This window comes from Rhinichthys klamathensis, unplaced genomic scaffold (genome assembly GCF_029890125.1).
Source record: "Rhinichthys klamathensis goyatoka isolate OS25496 unplaced genomic scaffold, OSU_Roscu_1.1 h1tg000139l_1, whole genome shotgun sequence".
Classification (NCBI taxonomy): Eukaryota; Metazoa; Chordata; class Actinopteri; order Cypriniformes; family Leuciscidae; genus Rhinichthys; species Rhinichthys klamathensis.
Window position 1 is genome coordinate 2,140,100 of NW_026606674.1, and position 17,507 is coordinate 2,157,606.

At 35.9% G+C, this 17,507-nt stretch overlaps 1 protein-coding gene across 3 annotated transcripts in view; it reads left to right on the forward strand.

Moving 5' to 3' along the window:
• The window catches only part of ppfibp1a (PPFIA binding protein 1a), a 33,741-nt gene that overhangs the window by 2,551 nt on the left and 13,683 nt on the right, over positions 1–17,507 (forward strand). For 2 of the 3 annotated variants that reach the window (XM_056257569.1, XM_056257571.1), the window contains exon 1: positions 15,810–15,935. The exons of the other annotated variant lie outside the window; for it this stretch is intronic. The gene's annotated coding sequence lies outside the window, so the exon portion shown is untranslated. Of the gene's footprint in view, positions 1–15,809; positions 15,936–17,507 lie in introns of those variants that run through there. 3 annotated transcript variants of the gene reach the window in all.

Here is a 17,507-nt window from a genome sequence, read left to right on the forward strand (position 1 = left end):
TGATCAATTTAATGCATCCTTACTGAATAAAAAAAAAACAGCGTTAGAGTATATGCTAAACTTTACCCTTAATAGTCCCAATCACATTCATTACGTCATCATCACATTAACTACCTTATTTGTGAAATGGCATTTGCATATGATTTTCCACAAAAAATGTTTTCGAAATCCATAATTAAATAAAAATGCATCCCTCTTGGCAGCACATTTGCACTTTAATTGCAGTACTTTGGCTTAAAAGCTTTCACTGTTCACCAGCAGCGTCAGACTCTCTGCCCTGAGATGGCTTACACATCCAGTGACCCTACAGAGAGTTCAGTGGCAGAAGAAAACAAAGACGAATGGTAACAGAAGTCTAGTAGCTGACCGCAGGGGCCAAATAAAACGAAATCAAGCATAGAAGAAGAAAGCAGCCGCTGGCTGACAGGTAATAAGTATCGAAGTCTGAGGTTGCGCTCCGGTGTGCTCAGGATACCCGAGTCAATAACCACAAGACGTCCACATTCAGATGTTGACATTCAGCTTGACTGACATGCTGGAAAAGGGAATGGCAGCTTCTACTGTAGAGTAACACACAAACACAGCTGTCCCTCTGGGTCTCCTGCAATGAAGACAAAGTGGCAGTGGCTTTATTCAATTGATCCTATCTGCTGAAATCAATGCCCGTGCACACAACATGATCTAAATTGTCACACGCCTCTCCACAAGGCCAGATGGCAGAGGGCCATTCAAACCGAGATCAGATTCACAACAGGTGAGCTTAAGCTTGTGTTCTTGGCCCCACATTGTCATCATTTAGTGCCACTGCACAATATGTGATTTGTTTCTTAAAATGATGATGGCACAAAGCGTTCAAAAAAAGCATTTGAACAAGAATACATTATGATTGTTATGGTTTTAACACATTTTTATTTTTCAGTTCATTTGTTGAAACTCATTAAAACAGCAGGAAGTAAGCGCATGCTAATGATTCAGGTCTGTCTTAAGCCATCAAGCAAAAGGCTTCGGGTATTAGGGACATTTTTCTGTCTATTAATATTATTTAGTTTGGCTCGTGGCTCTTGGCGCTTAAAAACCTTTCATTATAACTTTCCTCACATTTTAGGATCTAAAGTTAATTCTTTCATGGATCAAGTATAACATCTTTGGTTTAAAAAGTAAAAAGAATAATTGTGTGTGTATATATATATATATATATATATGTGTGTGTGTGTGTGTCAGTGTGTGTAAGTATGTATATATAAGTATGTATGTATATATATATATATATATATATATATATATATGTGTGTGTGTGTGTGTGTGTGTGTGTGTGTGTGTGTGCTTGCGTCTGTGTGGATTTATATTACATTGTGGACCAAATGTCCCCACAGGGATGGTGAAACCTGAAATCACCTACATTGTGGGGACCATGCAGCGGTTTTCACAAAGGAAATGGATTAATAAACACACTAAATTAGTTTTTTTTTTTTTTTTTTTTTTTTTTTGGGGAAAATGTAAAAATGCAGAAAGTTTTGTTTGATGGATAGGTTTGCGGGTAGGGTTAGTGTAAGGGGAGAGAATATACAGTTTGTACAGAATAAAAAACATTACGCCTATGGATAGACCCCACAAAGATAGAGAACCCGTGTGTGTGTGTGTGTGTGTGTGTGTGTGTGTGTATTGTACATTATAGTAAACTGCTATATTTACAATGCATCTTTTTTGTTTTTGTTGTCAAACAAACTAATTAAATAAAAAATAAAATCAAAGCTAATGTATGTTTAACAATTAATTTGACATAAAAAGGCCAAACTCTATTAAAAAGCCTAATAATTATGTGAGTAATTATATTTATTTATTTATTTTTATGCTATTGTGTCCCTATACAAATGAATTTTAAACAAATCAAAGCACTTTTAACTACAGCTGGAGTTTCAAGCAAAATATTCTGCCTTCAAAGAATCATTCAGAGAATGGGCATGGGCAAATATTTTGTAGGTCTGTTTGTACCCTTCTCACTGCCAACCAATCTGATAGTCCTGCCAGCATAATGTCAGTCACACACACACACACACACACACACACACACACACACACAGACATCTTCCTTCTCTCTCCTCTCTCTGCCCTTGTCTCGCCTTTTTAATTAACCTCCAGTCCACCCTTAAATCAATTCACACTGCAGAGACCGTCTTGCGGATAACCTATGGTTCCTCACAGAGCCCTTCCATGATTGGCTGTCTCTCCCTCAGCACTTCCTGATTGCTTGACAAACACCCATCCGGTTTGTGAGGCTAGAGGTGGCAGAATTGTTTTTGTGGCATATAGGGGACAATTCATTCTGATTTTACTGCATTTAAGTATATAAATGGGGTCTATTTACTTTTACCACAAAGATACCAGTTCTGGCCTTTGCAGGTCAATGGGAGCAGGGATTGTCCCCTTTGGAACCCTGTAACTAAAGTAATAGGTTTCTACTTTTGTTTTAATTGGTCATTGAGCTGCTCTGTTGCATAGCTGCAGTTCAGCCTTCAGAGCTATTAGAGCTGATTGAGGTCAGATGTTAATAGTTCTAGTTCTCATATGTGAATCTGTCTGTGAAACCCATTACGGCAGCTGAGATCTACATTACAATATCAACACAAGAGAAGCAGGGGGCAGATGAGACTGTGTAATGATACAACATGTGACAGGATTGTATAGCTGCTTTCGGTGTTTTAAAATACTCTGATGTGACAACTTTCATTTCTAGATACAAGATTTTGTCTTGCTGATATTGCTGCTGTCTAAACAATTTGTCTTAGATGTTTGTGTGCTTTCTATATGATGGGTAAACAGTCTTTTTTTTTTTTTTTTTTTTTTTTCTTAGTTCTAATTGGATTTTTGGAAGTGACCTCTAAGATGGATCCGAGCGCTTAATTCTTACATCCAGCAGAGAAACACCTGGTCAGGCCAAACTGGGCTTCAATCTTAGCATTTAATTGCTGTTTTCTCTTCATTTGTCTTTGCATTCGTATGCGTGTTTGAGGCACCCCTGCATGGAAGTCTAAGCATAAAACTTCAGTTTTTCACATTTCCCAGCCATTTTGTGTTTTTATTGATTTCATTAAGCTTTCACTGTACCACTTTTTACCCTGTTTAAATCCATTCCACATTTTAATGCAGAAAAGAATGCAAAATCATTTATGCAACCTTTCTCTTAGATTTAAAGGGTTTGCTCCAACTGCTGTTGTCTTAGCTGCATTGTTTGATAAAAATGCAATATGGCCACATCTGTGCCTTTAGAAAACCAAGAGCGGACATCCACCTTTGTCTTCGGGGTATGTTGTCTAAGACTTGTCTAAGCAGGTTTAGTTGTCTTGCCAGGATTTGTCTGTTGGTGCTGGGTGCACAGTAGGTCCTGAATGGTTCTGTGAATGTGCACTTATACCTTCCTTGTTAGAGCTGTTCGCTCACACTCAGAAGGGCAAGATGGGAGAAAAGTGTGAAATTAGTTGCCAAAAATCATACTTTTCAACCTTTCAAACATTAAACCAAGTGTTAAAAAGTAGAAAACACCCGAGGATGGGGATTAAAAGAGGTGTGTGTTAGGGGACTTGGAGCAGGTGAGAGATTACAAAGAACAAAAAAAAAGAGAAAAGAAACTAACAAGACTAGCAAGAACAGGAAAAAAACAGTGTGAGTGTGTGTGTGTGTGTGTGTGCGTGTGTGCGTGTGTGCGTGTTTTATTTGTCCTGGTGTCTGTCAGTTTGAGTGTTTTTCTAAGAGTAATGAAGGACAGAAGGGATATTGAAAAGGTTTAAAGTGGCGCAGTCACTATGTGCTCTCTCTCCTCATAAACAAGGAGGGCGGCTTGCACGCTGCAGAGCTAATAAAGTCTTTCTAATGGCCTTGAAATGTATTATTTACTTCAAAAAGCTGGATTTTGTTCTCCTTTGTGAAAAACAGTTTGCAAAATGATGTTCCACCATTTTCAGTGGTTGACATGGTGTGTGCTACAAAGCAACATTATTAATAATTAGTTACAAAACTTAATTAGAGTTTTGAAACGTAAAAGTTGTAAAGGCTACAATAACTTTTTTTTACATGGATGATTAAAACAAACATTTTACTTGACGAGTATAATGAAAACCCTGAAGAACACTCTGTCCTCATACACAGGAGCAACAGAGTTTGTGTGAAAATAAAAAAGTGGTTTATTATGTTTAATAAATGGTTTAAAATCGTATGAATGTACAGTATGAGGTGGCAAGGTGGGCCTTTAGTAAAAGTCTCACTAGCATGGGGCAAAAGGCATGCATTATTTATAGAAATATTTTAGCGAAAATAATATGTTTTAACAATGTCTAAGTTAATTCTTGTTCAACACAATCACTTTAGCAAAGTTTGTATTATTTTCTGTTTGTTTTAATAAATAAAGTATAATTTTTTGTGGAAAAATATACTGCCATTAAAATTTGTTAATATAATTATATATTCTAAAAAAATACATAAAATTATTTTAAAAAGTAGGGATTCTGAAAGCATTGAAGGAGATCCCATAATAATTTAATATAGATTTACAGTAGTAACAATAAATAATATTTTATTGTTTGATTAATATCATATTTTTAAATGTGTTTCATTATAAATATGGTGATTATATCTAATGTGGACACCCAACTTAAAATATGAAATTTACCATGTGATTGTAACCATGTCATGTCAACAAATGGAAAAGTTCATTATTATGCCTTTAGCCTCAACAGCAGGTGCGCTTTTACCCCAAATACCATAATTTTGCACATTATTCTGTTATTGAAAAACTGTTGCTTTAATTAGCTTGAACACAACTGAAAATCATTAAGACCTTTGTCTCAAAATATAGTCAATAATTTTTGCGATTCTCATATACTACTCAAATATACACCATTTAAAAAAAAACATAAAATATTAATCAAATTAGCACAGAATCAACGTTGCGCTGCTGCCCGCGATCACGTCAAGGATCAGCCAAATTTATGAAGAATGAGTTCAATGGCATTAATACGGAGCCCCTAAAGGGACCTTTGCAAAAATAAAAAATACAGACTTTCACGTGCTCATGAGAAACGAATCTCGTGAGCACGATAAACCTATCGCGTGCAATTACAGTGTTTACCAACAACGCAAATATACAAAGAATACAATGTATATACTGTACACTGAGGTTTCTTAAGTATAATTGAGTATACTGAGACACTTAAGATTTTAACTTGCCATTAGGTCAAGTTATGAAATTCATACAGAGTTCAATAGCATATTCCTCAAACAGATTTATGGTTCAGACTTTCAGAGATTGCAGTCCAGGGCAGACAGACTGAGGGTTGAAGTCATGATTACCATTTTCAGCAACACAAGGAACAAAAGCACTTCTGTCACTCCTCTTCAATCAAGTGTGGTTCTTTATGTGCATGCAGATGTAAGTGCTTAAAACCTTGAACATTTGCTTGGGAAATGAGTGACCTTCCACTTGATGATCACTGTAGGAAAGTATACCCTGACATTAGTTTCAGCTACTGTGTATGCACTTCTAAATATTTTTACTACAGTATAAAGGCAATTAATGCCTGACAACCCTTCAAGCAATTTAGATAATGAATCAGAGTATTGATTGATTAATGAACGAATGAATGAATGAATGAATTAATTAATTAATTGATTGGTTGGTTGGTTGATTACTTGATTGGTTGATTCATGCATTCAATCAATCAATCAATCAATCAATCAATCAATCAATCAATCAATCAATCAATCAATCAATCAATCAATCAATCAATATCCCAGAAGACTAGAATAGCATTATTTTATTTTAAATCAAGAAATTATATAATTTTGGATTTATAAAACTGCTCTGAGCTCAGGAAGACTATCTGCTTTGTGAAGATGTCTTACATTATCAAATAGTAATTCGATTTTCATCTTCCTTTTTTATTTGTATGTTTTGATGTTGTCATAATTTTTATCAAAAATTAGTTTGTTTTGCTGGCATTTGGTTAAGACGGCGAAATGCTGAGGATGTCTAGACATAGCCTGACCTTTATGAAGTTCTTGTTGGGTAAGACCTCAAAGCATTTGGCACAGTATTAGCATAGCCGCTGACGATCGTGCACATGGATGACCTTTTCCTGCTAGACAACAGTCTTGTCTTGTGGTATGGTTGACTTTGAGATTACAGGTACTTGCTTACCCTTACAAGAACTCATCGTTCGAGTACTATCAGCTGTTTGAGGTCAACCATGGTAGTTCTAGAGATAACTATTATTTATTAAAATATTCAGTTTGCAAATTTTGCAAAGTGATGGTTTATGTCGAATGTTAAAATAATTTTCATAGGACACAACAAGCCTTAAGCATGGCTTAATATGCCTTTCTGTGTACAATCTTCTCTGCTTCCTCACAAAATCACAAATTTGATGTTTTTTATTCAAAGCATAAATGATCAATTGTGCTTCAAAGCAAACCAATTTCCTTCAGAGTTGCGTTTTACATCAGGATAATCAAATCCTAACCTTGAACATGCAAATTGCCCCTTCTAAGAGTTGCAATACATTTCACAGAATGTTTTTTACAGGATAAACATACCTTTGAAACAGGATCTTCAGCTATAGTCAGAAGATAATTAAAGCTACTCTATCCCCCGGTTTCACAGACAAGGCGTAAGCCTATGTCCCTGATTAAATTGCATGTTTGAGCTGTTTTAACTGAAACTTGCACTGATATCTTAAAATATGTCAGTGCCATTATTTTGTCTCATTAATGTTTTTTTTCTTCTTTTTTTCAGGGCATGTTTATAAAAGTTACTTAAAGGAGAACTCCAGCGCAAAATGAACCTGTGGTCTAATAAAACATTGGGTAACACTTTATTTTAAGGTGCTTGTAATAAGCAGTAATTAACAGTTAATAAGACACTTATAAGACCTTATAAGATGCATATAAGATGCATATAAGCATTAACTAATGATAATAAATAAATTAAATTAAATAATAAATTTCTCAAGTATCAATACATTGCACTTTTAGAACAGCCGAACAAACATAAATGGTAACACAAACTCCCAGGCCCTTAAAAATTGACCTTCCCAAGAGGGAGTAGTTTCCCTGATCTCTTCAGGGCCTGGACCTTTAATTAACCCTTATATGAAGTAGTTAATGCTTATATGCATCTTATATGCATCTTATAAGGTCTTATAAGTGTCTTATTAACTGTTAATTACTGCTTATTACAAGCACCTTAAAATAAAGTGTTACCAAACATTGTTACCTAGTCAACCGTTCTCTGAGATTTGTTTTCATGATAATCGAATGTAAAGAGTTTTATCTCTAAAAACTGTTTAGCGTATAACGCTAGTAATGGGGGCATTTAATAAGTAAAAAGAAATCGCTAGTTAATACCACTAACAAGGCTCAAAATAGCCCCACACGAACACAGTAACATAATGAGGATCCCTACACGCAAAATGAAGCATTGAGAACTTTGTAAGTGTACAGACCGTTTAATAAGAAGATATTTTATAAAGACAGTCCACTTCGTGTATACAGACAGGAGCCATCTTTGGAAAACAGTCTCGACTAGTCAAACCACGAACGACGTGCTAAGTGAGCTGAACTGTATGAAGTTCAGTGAAATTCTGAACTGTATGAATGGCGTTCGTGGTTTGATTAGTCGAGACTGTTTTCCAAAGATGGCTACTGTCTGTACTCTGTATACACGAAGTGGAAGTATAAAGTGGTATAAAAAAAACGCAAAAATATGTTAGTGGACGTAAAAATATGTTTGAAGTTATTGCATACATTTAATGAATTGGACTTAAATGTAACACTTAGTTTAGCGTTACGTTTTACATACTTCCAGTGTTTTCAAATTGTGCTGCCAGGGTAAATTTGCTGCTGGGGGTGTAAAGCTTAGTACTTGACGAGCTGGGGGAACAAACATAACGGCTTTAATTTCACTGCAGATATTGCATATTCAGTAATGAAACAATAATTGAACTGTGCAAAGCTAATGGAATGTACAACACACCTCGACACCTTTCATGCAGAAACTGCTGCGGCGAGTAACCCGTCAAGTGTCCTAATGAAAAACAGATTATGGATAAAAGGATTCCTCATCTTAAATGGAAGCAATAGTTTCCAAGACAAAAAAACGTCACAAATAACATCACTTACTTGTAAGGTCTTGGTGGAAGAGATCCGCTACGCTGCTGTTATTGCAGCTGTTGTTATTGCTGCTGCTGCTGCAGAGCAAGTTCAGGACTTGCTACTGCCAATACACACACAACACGCTGCTGTGCAAAATAGGATACATAAATTACCCATAGCAGATCTATACAGGTGGAGCTGGGGAAGGTGGAGGGATTCTGAAAGCACGCTGCAACTAACAGAAAATGCTGACCAGTTTTTTAAGGTTGAACAGTGAGCTCATTGGCTACTGATCCAGCAGGAACCAATCAGCTGTGCCCTATAGAATGATGTGACTGCAAGCAGATTGAGTTAAGGACCTCTCAGCCTGCATCATCTAGAGTTTCATGACAGAACTTTAAACTTTGTATTATTAGTCACTGACATAAAAAAATCAATGATTTATTTATTATAAAAATAGTTTGTATTAATAGTTCAATCATAACAACTATGGGAATAGTTTTAGCGTGTTATTTAAAATGACAATGTTAATGTATTTGGTCTACTGTTGATGATTGCAGCTGCTACACAGACACACTGCTGTGAGCATGTAAGATATGCTGCTGCTGCATAAATGGACATACATGAATCCCGTAGCAGATCTAGGCAGGTGGAGCTGGGGGAGGTGGAGGCTTTCAGAGGAACTCTGATAGCACGCTGCACTAATAGCTTACAGCAAACAATGAACCTGACTATTTAAATGTTGAGCAAGCAGTCTTATTGGCTGCAGGATCAGCAGAGGCCAATCAGCTTGTGTCATGCGGTAATGATGTGATTGCTTGTAGATTGCATGTAAAGGACCTATCAACCTGCACCTTCTAAAGTTTCATGACTGAACAAGATATTTCATTTACAGACAGATGTGTAATATCAGTGCATTCCTTTTTGCATACTTTATTGCAATTTCAGCATTGCATAACTGCATTGCATACTTTTACATTGGCCTTTTGTTGATAGGTTTGTTTAGTCCGTGTTTTTTCCCAGTTCTGCTGATTAATTATTGGAGATTTAAACTTGGGATTGTGCCCAAGCCTTTTAGATGGTAGAAATGTAATGGTTTCAATGAGTTCAGTGTTTCTGGCTCGTATGCATGCGGCAGCGAGCTGCATCTGCGGCCTTTACAGGTGAGCCAGAACCATCATTATGTAACGGTTAACCTTCAAGGTGGTTGCTATGTTGACACAAATTCAAATAAGCATTTGAGCAGGATATAATGATCTTGGTTAAAGTAATACTGACAGGCAATCAACTCCTTGCCATACCCCTCACCAGAGCCTGAGCCAAACAGCATCCAACACTTACATAATCGGCTTCGGTCATTAAACACTACAAATGTTTGCACAGGTTTGCACATGTTTTTTCCACATTGTTTTCTTTAGGAGGATGTGGGATGTCTGAAGAGGATTAGGCTTTACAAACACTCTCTGCAGAAAATCACTATCAAGTCTATTTCTTATCAAACTGAGCCCCCATATCGCCTGCTTCCAGGCTGATACTAGAATTAAAAGCTGCTCTGTTTTTACAGATACTGTAATTAATCATGCCATTCAAATTCAAAGTTGAGTAAGAATCATCAACACAGTACCGTAACTCATTCAAATGTTAGAAGGGATTTCGTTTGGATGCTTGTGAATGATTGATGACAAATCTACACAGATTGGACTCCAACATCAATGACAAAACTGTGTCTGAAACCTAAGCTAACTGTCTTGCTGTCTAGTCAATGTCTAAACAGGCAGTTTTTTTGTATATGATTCTTTTCACCAACTGCCAAACTGTATACACAGGGTTGTGTGATACCATAGGTAGTGGTCAACTATACTATGCTGTATCACCAAGGTCAATATATCGGCTGATATTTGCCATTGTTAATAATCATATCTGGCAAGTTTTTATTTTTGATCGATTGGCAGGACTTTTAGTGGGAGTTTTATTTTGACAGCGCAGAGAAACCACAGAGAAATTCGCTATAGTGTTAACTGGTCTTTATTTAAGAAATTGTGATTCCCAATGTGCACAGATGTATGAGCGCATTATTGGTTACTGTGTTTACAGTCTTTTTTATTTAGCAATTTCTGTATTTGTGAAAAAAAATGTCCTTACAGAACAGAAAATAAATGTTAGTTATATTTTATTTTTCATTTTTTAAATGTTAGCAATATTGTGCGTGTGTCATTTACTATGTTTACATTAATTGCTTTTAAACTCCATCCAGTTGAATGCATAAACAAGATGTGGCACAACATTGAATTTGGATGTGCTTTCCCCCTTCCTCTCTACACCATTTGCAAAGGTATCAGTTTCAGCTTTCAGATGTAGCCAAAATCAAGTGTTAAAGTCGGCATGAAACAGAAGTTGTGATAGTGTTCCATATTGTGACGTATGTCTGAGTGAAACGGCTTCTTGAAGAAGACAAAATGGAGGGCGGGACTTGATTATGTCCATCGGGAATTGATTGGATTGTTGTGGTTTGCTATTGCTGTGATCTCATGTGACTGACAGGTTGTCCCTCCCTCACGCCACTAAACACGTCATCAGAAAAGAGATGGAGAGGGGAAGTAACTTTAATGAAAGTTTACTAGGACACATGAATCAAAAAGAAAATGATGTGCACGGATATATCATTTATAATAAATGCTTCACAATTCTGTAAAAAAAATAAGATTTTTGATTTCATTTCAAATCTGAACCCATACCCACGTGAAAGAGACCTCTGTAAATTCCCCTCAGCTCTTCAGCCACTTACAAAGTATGATTTACAGCTTCTATCAGAATATCATTTGTTGGAGTGCTGGACAACTGATCTAATGAGTGATATGATATTGGAACAGGTGGTCTAATGCGAGTCCTTCTGTAAGCATAATTATATTTATTTTGCAGATCTGTCAGTTTGCATAACTCAGGCTGAATGAAAATGAGGGGTGATTTGGTTTAGCCCATCCCGACGGCATGAATACTCCTCTCTGATAGAGGCAGCAACGCCACCGTGCAAAGATATATCGAATTACTTTCATTTACATGAAAACGGCTTGGATTAATTAATTCGTCAATATTGTATGTATTTTTTTTATTTATTTTGTTTTCAATGTGGCAAATTAGGCAGATAAGTGAGAAGACTTGTTGGCAGCATATTGTGTTTGAAAGCTCTAGGGACAGATTCTATTTCATGCATTTAATTTGAGTTTCTCTTAAGACAGGCGTTACTTAATTACAGTGTAACTTCAATACAAACAGATTGAAAGTTATTAAAGCGAATAATGAATAAAGGATCAGACTTATAAATCTCACCAGCCCCTACAGCTTTATGTTCCATAAGTACGTAGACAGTTTTATTCTTTATTCTTTCACATCGTCAGAAATGATGTAATTACACAGAGTAGCGGAGCAGATGAGATGGACTGTCTGAGAGGCTGTCTGTCGACCTCATTTATTTCAAAGGACAAATCATTATTATCACAAAAGTATTATGCAGTTTTGAGCAAAAGAAGTCAAGGAGACTTATGAACAAAGAATATGAAAAAAAGTACAGTGGAATTAGCACCAAAGACACTGGAGGAAGGGTGCCATTGCTTGTTATCACTAAGAAACCATATCGTTTTTGAAGTAAAATTCACATGCACATTTTGTACATTTAATTTTAAGTTTTTTTAATTCATGCATAGGTTGAGTTTATATAAACATGGATAGACAGAGAGATAGATAGATAGATAGATAGATAGATAGATAGATAGATAGATAGATAGATAGATAGATAGATAGATAGATAGATAGATAGATAGATAGATAGATAGATAGATAGATAGATAGATAGATAGATAGATAGATAGATAGATAGATCATTATAGCTTGGCATAGCTCAAAAAATTGAATATGAAAATTGAGTGACTGAATATAATTTATACTGTCGTTATTTTCTCTTCTTTTCCATGTTGGGCTACTTTGTGAAAGTTGCAGCAGTTTGCATGATTAATTGATAGTAATTTTCATAGTTTCATTTAAAAATAAACAAGTAAATATGATATTTCAACCCAATGGTAAAAAAGAGAGATATTGATGCTTTAACATTTGCCATGGTGAAGTCCTGTGCAAACGAGTCCATGCATGAGTCACTGCTTGAGTCATTCAGAGCTGGAACAAGTCTTAGTACTACTCTGAATGACCATCAATACACTGTCTTTATTATCAGCAGTTCCATCTCCATCGCACTCACGAAAAAACAAATAACATTGATGAGTTAAAAACATCTTTTTCGAAGAACTTTCTACAGCATTTAAAGTTCTTTCGAGAACATTTAGCGAGGAAAAACAAAAGTGTGCAGGACCATGAATAAATAATGGAACTGAAAACCTCTGGGATATGAAGAAGCTTGACTAAAAAAGAGCAATCTAACTGTGTTTCTCTCATCCATCTGACTATGTTATAGCTATTTCTTTACTAGGTGTCACAAAGTGGCTCCCCTATGGTGATTCCCCTGCTGATCCATGGACTCCTTGTTTCTTGCTTCCAGCTACCACAGATAATTACTGAATGTCGCAGGGCCTTCCATACTATGGAAGGCTATTTGTAGACTTCTCCCTTTTTCGTTCGCTAAGGCTTTAAAGGGACAGTTCACCCATGAAAGAACATTCTGTGATTGTTTACAATGCATCACTATATCTAGCCTCATCATCTCATGGCGTGGGCCTACCACACTTTCTTTCTTCTGTGGAACATCAAAGGAGATATTCTGAAGTAGAAGAACTTCAGAATATGAGGTCCAAAACAACATTTTAAATAATATTTTATGTTCCACACATGGTGACAGAACTTTTCTTTGAATGCACTTCCTGCTGAATAAATTGGCCATTTATTCATGTCTTTGTGAATTATTATTATTAAAGGGTTAGTTCACCCAACAATGAAAAAATTGTCATCAATTACTCTTGTCTGTTACCCTTATCTCGTTCCAAACCCGCAAGACTTTTGTTCATCTTCGAAACACAAAAATATATTTTAAATGAAATCTGAGAGATCTCTGTCCCTCCATTGACAGTCCACACAATTACCACTTTGACGCTTCAAAAAGGTCATAAGGAGATCATAAAATATCCATATGAATTGAACGATTTACTCCAAATTTTCTGAAGAGGGTGAGTAATTGATGACTATTTTATTCCTCCTTCTTCTTGAATGCCTTTCTTCAGCAGAACACAAAATATATTTTGAAGACTATGGGTGGAAAAGCATGAAAAAAAAAGTAAATGGCTTCCATCCACTGTTTGGCTTCTGACATTCTTCAAAATATATTCTTGTGTTCAGCAGAAGAAAGAACTTCATACAGGTTTGGAACAACATGAGGGTGAGTAAGATGACAGAATTTTCATTTTTGGGTGAACTATCCCTTAAAGACAGGTCTGTAAAAAAAAAATGAAAAAACGGATAATTAAAATTAATAATTAAATAATAAATAATTAAGTTGCTTATTTTGTACAAATAAATAAGTTATTGCTTATACTTGACTCCTGCACACTTCATTCTCGTGCGTGCACTGCATGGATGTTTGTGCATATTATATTTAATCACACGCATTGAACAAGTGTTCTATTTCTGTGAAAGGGACATTCTTGCATGTGTTGAGGTGAGTGCAGATCAGTTGCCAGGTGAGGAAGATATTGCTGCTCTCCTTCCCGTTAATCAACATGCTGTGTCCTTGGACACGGTGAATGAAATAAACAAAGGTCATATCTGTGACTGTGGCACCAGGATAGAAAGATGATTACATAAAAAGCCCTTTAGGTTCCAGTTTTGATGTGGGATGTTTGCTGTAATGAGAGTCCTCTGAGGTGGTGGTTTCATTCAGAGATGGATTTAAAATGTCTCTTTTTTTGTTATTGAGGATTTTAAATATTAGGTGTATCTGCCTCTTCGCTTTGGCTGAATTCAGCAATACCTCTGCCTACTCAAAATTGCTGGGATTCACATGGGATTTACCTTGAATGCTAAGCCCGTATTCGTATTTTCCAGATTCATTAGCTTTTTGCTTTTAACAGTCCATTTTCTCCTGTTACGGAAGTGACAACTTGACCCAGACAGGGTACAAACTCTTACCCCTGTGGGCTAAATAAGTGCAATGTGTGTTCCATTGAGGAACCGGGACTAAAAATGATTCCCTCTGAGCCTAGTTGCCATGGACACAGAAGTGTCTCAAACCAAAAGGCAGAGAAAACAGACCAGATTTTACAGGTTAGTGAAAGTAATTTCACTTGTGCTTTTTTTCAACGACTTAAGACAATAAATCATTGGATTCAGACTGCAAAGAGAGAACATCAAATCTCTAGATCCTAAAACCATGAGTCTGTCTGGGAAGAACAATATTTGAACAGTGGGGACAGATAGAAGGTCATGTTTTAGCACCATTAAGCATCCAAGGCATAACTACCACATGGATACATTAAAAACAAAAATGTATTTATTATGAAATTATCATATAGTAAATAGGCTAATGGTTTCAATGTATTACAATAGCAGTCACATATGTGTAAAGTTGAAAGAAAGAAACAGCTGTTTCATCAAACTTCAACTGTAAAAAGCTTGCATTTGCCTGCCATCTAGTGTGAAATGTTTGAAAATAATAGCATATGGTGATAATGAAGGCAGCAATAAGAAAAATTAAGTACCATAATCTGACAAAGACTTGTTTTATTCCGCTACAAAGACGCTTGATTTCCCTCATCAAACAGCTCAGTATCAAATGGTTGTGGCACTGTATTATATACGCTGTATTATATTTTTTTAACATATTGTTATTGAAAAAAGTAAAAATGATCAACTCCTTCAATATCCACAAGAGGGCGACGTTGACCTTTTTGTCGGGAGCTCATATGCTACTACTTTGTGTCGATATCAGATAATGGAAACTTTTTGTAACCTTTCATTTGCACTACAAAGCATTACATAGACTATATTCAAATAGGCCTAGTTAAAAATGTTAATATACTTTAATAAGTAGCTAACTTTTTTGATTGCTAGCATCAAATGATTTTTATGAATTATGAAAATTATTATAAAGTGAAACATTTAGTAAATAAAATGGATTTAACAGGAATATGGTTTGTGTGAGCATAATATGTAATAACTAACACAATGGGAGGAAAGCTCTAATTAGGAAAAGGTCCAGGTGATTTTGTTTATTTTATTTATTTAGGCTGTCAAAAATATCAATCTGTTTATAACAAACCAAATGGATAAGGATAATAATGTAAGGATAATTCATCTGAACTCAATTTGTACCCTCCGTTAAGCTCCATTTAAATCTCAGGGCGTTTTTTGTCCTGTTGAAGATATTAGTGTACTAAAACTAAAACCTTTTTGGACAACCCTGAGAAGCTCTGTAAACAGATATCACGTGATTACGACTTCTTACTGCTTCAGCTGCAATAATTTAATTTATTTAAAAATAAATAAAAAGACGTTCATCGACATTGCAAATACTTTCTCTGGAGGTAATCAGAGCCACTTAGAGAAAATTAACAACGTTGGGTCGTTTTATGGTTGTTGTGATTGGTTGGCCAGGCGCATGCGCATGCGCACTCGAGCGCACAACTCTCAAGTCAAGTCCGAAAGTTACACTTCTGCTTTTTGAGTGAGGAGACGCGGGTTCAACTCAGATGAACACATTAATATGAGGGACGCTGGAGAATATTTGTTGATTTCGGACACATGTTGAAGGAAGTTTATAATTTCAAATAACTTTAGGACCCTCGTTACATTTGAAGGTAAGTCATGTATGATATTTGAAAAAGCGATTAAATAACGCACCTCATCTGTATCGCACCTGAGAGTCGTTTGCTCGTTTTAAGATAGTTAGAATGATGTTTTAGGCTTTCATTTGTTTACTCGCTCTTTGTCTTCTTTTTATCTTACCTAATTATAGGTTGCAAACATTTTAAATGCACTTCTTTTATAAAAGTATTCGTACAAAACTCAAATTTGTAATGTCTGTTTTTACCTATTCACATTTGAAGACATTAGTGATCACTAGAGATCTTCCACCTTTTTTTTGTGAGTTAATGCTATCACTCTCAGAAAAAAAAGTGTAAAATTGTATCTTTATGGAAGCCTACAACACCTTGTCACTTGGGCAGTACCCTTAAAATAACGGTTTTGTACCCTTCTATCCTTAAAGGTTGCATATTAGTACCTTTTAGAGTAGGCCTAGCAATATTTACCTTAAGGTAATACTATGGGCCTTTTAGGTGTACATATTATTTTATGGCTACTGCCCCACTGACAAGCTGTTGTACCCATAAAGGTATGATTTTATTTTTTAACACATTTTTTTTTTTTTTGAGTGAAGAAGCCAGAGGAACTTTTTCTTTTTTTACTTGTGAATGTACACATTCATTTGCAGAGCAGAATTTGCTTGTGGGTGCGACTCTTGGTTGTGCGCACAGTAAAGTGCTCTCTTACTCTGGGTATAGTACTGTAAAGACTCTAAACCTGGAGTCTGTGTATATCCTGTGTTTACTGTGACTTCCAGGGTGGAACTGTGGCCTTTCACAGTTAAAAAAAGGTCAGCTATGACATCAGGGACATTTTCTTTTATTCTTCAAATAAAAGACCCCAAATTGCTCCCATGCAGGCTTGAAGTGTGGGTCAGATGTTTCCTATCTTGTCCTCCACATGTTTCCTTGTATTCATTTGAACAAAAGACAGATCAGCTACAAAATGTCAGAATCAAAGCCATATGTAAATGTTCAAAATCTTTGTTGTGAGTGATTGAAAGAAAAGCTCTTTTGGCCATCATGATCACACATATGATCACTTCTCCAAGTCACAGAAGTGCAGTGTGCGTGTGTAAAGTTAAGGGTAGTATTTTTTATTAAACCTATAATAGATTCAAACAACTCAGATTTTCTACGATTTTTTTTTATTCATATAACGTTTTATAAATTTGTGTGGATGAGTTTTTTTTACCCCCATTATCGATTCTATTTTTAATAATATTAATGATAATGCTAAATGATCCCGTATTGAATAAGAATGCATTTCTGTATCGTTGAACAAGGGCTTTACTGACGGGACTGTGGGTTGGATAAGACCTAAATGGTTGATGTACGGTGAGTGAGGTGTCTCTGCTCTTCATCAGCCGACAGCTCACTTCTCTTTAAGAGGGATGCTGCTAACATTCCTTACCTTTAAAGCACTTTATCAAACTAACTAAGTGATAAAAGATGGGATAAGATTTTACTTGCATTCAGGAAACTCAAAGCATAGGATTTTCTTTGTGGAAATCTAAACTCCCACACTCCCACATCCAGTCGATGATTAGTAGCGAATGGGATCTC